The following is a 6,000-nucleotide window of genomic DNA, read 5'->3' on the forward strand; positions in this document are numbered from 1 at the left end:
GCACATAGTTATAGTACCGCTAGTTGGGAGGCTGAAGCAGGAGGGAAAAAGCCAGTGCTTGGGGATGTGGTTTGAAGGTTGCCCTCTGTTCCCGGCTCCGCCCCCTGATCTCTGGCTCCTCCTCCTGCTCTGTAACCCATCCCCCTGCTCTCTGGCTCCTCCCCCTGCTCTCTAGCTCCTCCCACTGATCTCTGGCTCCTCCCCATCTCTCTGGCTCCTCCCCATCTCTCTGGCTCCTCTCCCTGCTCTGTAACCCATCCCCCTGCTCTCTGGCTCCTCCCCCTGCTCTCTAGCTCCTCCCACTGATCTCTGGCTCCTCCCCATCTCTCTGGCTCCTCCCCATCTCTCTGGCTCCTCCCCCTGCCCTCTAGCTCCTTCCCCTGATCTCTGGCTCCTCCCCCTGCTCTCCAGCTCCTCCCCCTGATCTATGGCTCCTCCCCTCTGGCCCCTCCCCCTCTATGGCTCCTCCCCCTCTCTGTGGCCCCTCCCCTCTCTGGCTCCTCCCCCTCTATCTGGCTCCTCCCCTGGTCTCTGGCTCCTCCCCTTCTCGCCACTTCCTGGCCGCCATGACGTGAGCGGCTTTCCTCACACAGTCTCCTCCTCCAGTCAGCTCCCGCCGAGACTGAAACTTCAACTGTGAGTCAAAATAAACCTCTCCTCTTTTAAATTATAGGTTTTAGGTATTTTGTTCTAGCAACTAAAAAGTGTCTTAAGACAGGTGGTTGATTAGATGGGGATTTGAAGTGATCCATTTCGATTTAATTTTAACAAATTATTTCTTTGAGAGAAATCAGTTTTCTGTGGGTAATTTTTTCAATTGGCATAGACAGCTCTGGATTGGGAGGGAAGCTAAGCACATTTGCCTGTTCTATTTGTCTTTATCTGTCCCCGGTTGTAAAAAACCATTGCTTATGTCAGTATCTGAGAGAATCAGTGGTGCAGTGTCATTTAGAATTTTTCGTTGTCTTTGTGGGAAAAGTCTGTTTCAGATGCTCGTTTCTTCGCTCGCTCTAACCGCGTCCTAGCTGTGGGACTGGCAAACTTTTCTGTAAGTTCCTGTAACTATTCAGCCCCGACCTTGTTGCTCCAAAGCAGCCGCAGGTGACGCATAAACCGGCAGGGCTGTGTCCCAGCAAACATTGATGGGCTTTAAAAACTGAGTTTCATGTAATTTTCCCATGTCACAACAGGGTTTTGAGTTTTTTCACCATTTAAAAATCTGAAGACCAACCCACTATGGTGGCCCATGTTTGGAATCCCAGCTACTCAAAAAGCTGAGGCAAGAGGATCACAAGTTCAAGGCCAGCCTGAACTACCAAGACCTTGTCTCAAAAAAAAAGTCACATCCACTAACCTTTCTCTTTCTCCTCCTGTAGCTAATGCAATTGCATTTTTATATCCCTGGGCATGGGAAACTATTCAAATAATCCCACATTTGTTTTGTCAAACTACATAATGCAACTCAGCAGGCTTTCACCTGGAAAATGGAAACCATAATAGAGTGAATAATACCATGCCAGGGCCACTCCAGCTGTGTCAGGCACCTCCTACTGCTTGGCTAAGAGAGCAGATGGTTTGTTAGTTATGGCTAAGGTGATGCTGAATACTACAAATTACCTCCAAAATCCAGGGCCTTTAGAAGTGCTCATTTTTCTCTCCCATGGTTGACTAGGTCAGCTGGGTTTTAGGCTTCTAGTTAACTTGATGCCATGCTTTAGATTGAGATCGGGTTTATTCCTTGGATCCCCACATTCTCTTTGGGTCCACAGGCACAGTGCCCATCTCATGGTGGATCGCAGTGCAGACTCAGGCCTTTCATGTCCACTAATACTGTCTGCTGTCCAAGGGGTTGGGAAGTATATTTTGTCTGCAGTGGGAGGACTTCACAAAGTATGTAATCCAGTGGAGGGTACTGTTCTGTATTATCCCTATTAAAGGCATATAAAGAAAAAGAACCAATAGTCTAATTCAGGGGTCAGCAAAGTGTCTCTCTCTCTCTCTCTCTCTCTCTCTCTCTCTATCTATCTCTATCTCTCTCTCTCTCTCTCTCTCACACACACACACACACACACACACACACGTCACATCTGGTAAAATGTGAAAATGACAGGAAACTCAAGTTTTGGGGTCCATAAATAAATCCAGTCAGTATACATGCTAAGGCAAGAGGACACAAGTTCAAGGCCAGCCTGGGCAAATTAATGAGACCTCACCCTGAAGAATAAAATAAGCCTGGCACTGTAGCACACATCTTTAATCACAGTACTTGGGAGGCTGAGATTTACCTTGTTTATAGCTGCCTGCATGCCCAGTGGCTATTGTTTGTGAAGGAGACTGTGTCTGCAAAGCCTGATACATTTAGACAGTGACCTTCATAAAAAGTCCTGTTCACCCTGCTCTGAGCCACCACAGGTGCTGCTCATGATGGGGACAGCAGCTTGTCCTTGTGATTCTCTGTGTTGGACATTCTTCCAAGTGCTTTCCCCACCTCAAGTCATGGATTCATCCAAGGACCATGTGAAGGAAGCATCCTTGTCCCCTTTGTATCAGAGTCCACGGACACCCTGGCACTCACACAAGGTCCTGTGTGTAATAAGTGGTGGGGGCAGGATTCAAACCTTCGCAGTCAGACCTATGATCCTGCAGCATTGCCACCAGTAGGTCAAGTCTCTAAGGTCTGCAGAGGCATTGTCCCCAGAGGCAATGGGGACAATGAATTGTAAGTGCTCTTCATACAAAGCAGTCAACAGATGGGTTTAAGCATAACATTTGTGTGAGACGGTGAGTGAACCAGCAAGTCTTGAGCCCACTCAGAGGGCTCCTACCCTCTCTGATGGAATTCTGTTCATCCTTAAAACCTGTTTCAACTGCCGTTTCCCCTTCTTCCCAACCAAAAGTACTTTCCTTTTCCAAAGCAGACAACATTAACTTTTTTTGTGGGAGACAGAAAGATATTGCAGTACTGAAAATGCATCCCCAGGGAATGCTCAGCTACAACCCTACCTGTTTTTATTTTGTTCTGAGATAGGGTTTCACTAACTTGCTGGGGCTGGCCTCAAATTTGCAGTCGTCCTGACTCAGCCTCCTAATACCTGGAGTTACAAGTATGTGCTGCCACACCCAGCTTCTCGTGGGCTTCGGTTGTTTTTTTCATTGGTTTGTTTCTGTGTTGCTCCTGTGGTTTTGCACATCCAGTGGTTAATTCCACCAGGGACCCAGGCCTTGGTTCTGTGGGCACCAAGTGCTTTCCAGATTAGGGCGTGGAATGAGCCACACACCAGCACCAGACATGTTACAATCAGGAATTCTACACCTTTCCCTCTTGTGTCTGTGTGGTTTTGTGGTTGGAGGTAACCAAACTCCCCTGAGGTCAGGTGGTAATCGTCATGTGAGGTTGGATGAGATGTTAGAAAGATGAGCCACTTTGCAGGACTGAATGTACTCTGACCTTAAGAACTGTGAATATTTAACACTAATGATTTCTTATTTCAAAAGCAATGTGAAGTCACTAGGGGAAACTTAGGAAAGCAGATAGAGACTGAACATTTATAATCCAGCCATTGCAGCTTCCTGATATTGATGATAGCTCCATCTCAGAGTCAGGTAAGGAACGTGCTGTTTCCCCCTGTTGTAAATGCTGTGATGAAAAGTGCTCTATGGGCTGGGGTGTGGGTTAGCAGTACAGCATCTGGCATGTGTGAGCTCCTGGGTTCAACCCCCAGCACTGCGGAGGAAGGGATGGAGGAGACAGAGCCATGAGAGGTGGGAAGGGTTAGACGTGGATAACTATGGACACGTCACTTCCTAAGGATGAACTTGGAATATTGCGTGGTTGTTGGGTGCCTAGTTTGGATTGTTTGATGCTTCTGTCCCCTTATTATTTATGTGACCTTGCATATTACTTAGGTCTGTTGCGCCTACGTCACAGTTAGTGTAAAGATTAAATAAGGTAGTATATGTAAGGTGCTAGAACAGTGCCTGTCACATGAGGATCCCAAATTAAGAGCCAGACAGTGATGGTTTATACGTGTTTTTTTCCCCTAACAGTGCTGGGAATCGAACCCAGAACCTCAGAATATTCTAAGCACGTGTTCTACTATACCACTGAACTACGCCCTCAGCTGGTCTATAATGAGAAACTGTTAAAAACTCTTAATTACCCATACCTACCAGGATGTATAGTCATTTCCTTAATCCTTTAATCATTTATCTGTGACTTTGGAATTAATAATTTTTATATTACATTTATCTTGCTAATTATAATTTCTGATGGCTCATACTTGAATTTTTAAGAACAAACTTACACAGATCTTAGCTTTATGTGAGATTTATGCCCTTCTGTTTGGTCAAGTAAAAAATGCCCATACTTTGGAGATAAATGAACAATAATAAAAATGAATGGGTGGACATAATAGTATGGAAATTATACATCATAAGCAAAATTTAATTCTACATCCAGAGGATATTTGGAAGGAAAGTATTCTTATACTCTGCTCAAGAGATTTAGCGGGGCTGGGGATTTAGCTCAGCGGCATAAGTGCCTGCCTTGCAAGTGTGCGGTCATGAGTTTGATCCCTGGTACTGATAAAAACAAAAAAGACAAAAAAAAATTTTTTTTAAAAAGAGATTTAGCACAGAAAAATTTAACAATATTTACTAACATATACAATATTGAACCAGGGATTTAGCTCAGCGGCATCAGTGCCTGCCTGGCAAGCACAAGGTAATGAGTTCAATCCCTAGTACCAAAAAATAAATAAAAATAAAATATACAGTGTAAATACTCTTTGACTCAGCTGTTCCTTTCTCTAGGAATTTCTCATTAATTTGATTAAACAGGCAAATGGATATGTACAGGGGTTTTCAGAGAAGAGTTGTTGACAGCAGTAGTTGGTGGGACACAACTGAAATTTGTGTGAGTGTCGAACGATTAAGTTATGAATAAGCGTACAGTGGATGACCGTAAAAGTCTGTTTAGAGAGAATAGTTGACGTTGACTGTGGCAGTGCACACCTCTAGTTCCAGAACTCTGGGAGGCTGAGACAGAAGTACTACAAATTCAAGCCCACCCTGTTTCAAAATATAAGAGGGTGGAAGCCAGGCATGATGACTCATGCCTATAATTCCAGCACTCAGGAGACTGAAGCAGCAGGATCTTAGTGAGTTCAAGACCAGCCTGGGCTCCAAGGTAAGTTCAAGGCCAACCTGAACTTCATAGTGAGACCGTGACTCAAAAAGACAATAAATAAATTAGTCAATTAATTTTTTAAAAGGGAGTGGAAACATAGCTCAGTACAGAGGCCCGGGGTTCAAATGTGAGTGCTCAGTACTACCACCATCACTGTGAAAGACAGACAGAGCAAGTTGGCCTATCTGTGCTGATATGAAAGCGATTATAGATCAGTTATTGAGTGGAAAAAATGCAGTGGCCAAGAACTCTCTTTAAAACTCTTCTTGTTCTCAAAAGAGAATATATACATAGATGGGTACTGCCTTGAAGGACCTGAAGTGGCTTTAATGGTAGCCACCTCTTGTAAATGATGCAGATGTGGAAATAGGAAAGCTTTTATTCTCTTAGTGGTCTCTCCTAGGCTTTTGTTTGTTCTGTTTTGATTTTTTGAGATTGGGAACGCAGGCTAGCCTTGAAGTCCCAGTGATCCTCCTGCCTCAGCTTCCCGAGAGCTGGGATTACAGGTGTACACCACCACACCTGGCTTCTATTAGGCTTTTTACAAACAACAATTACATAAATAATAGGGCTGGAAGTGTCCAGGGGCAAAGCATTTGTCTAGCATGTGCCCTGGGTTTCATATGCAGCACCACACACACACACAAACACAAACAATTGCTAAACAATCATTATATGCATTAAATTTATGTAGAAATTTTGGAAAGTACAAAATAATGCAGAACAGTAAAAGTGCCTGGCATCTAGACCCAAATCTATAGGCAGCTATTGCTAACATGTTATTCTTTTAGTCTCTGTATCATATATTGTCA

This window comes from Cavia porcellus, unplaced genomic scaffold (assembly GCF_034190915.1).
Source record: "Cavia porcellus strain 051 isolate PalLab524CR breed Dunkin Hartley unplaced genomic scaffold, mCavPor4.1 scaffold_5, whole genome shotgun sequence".
Lineage (NCBI taxonomy): Eukaryota > Metazoa > Chordata > Mammalia > Rodentia > Caviidae > Cavia > Cavia porcellus.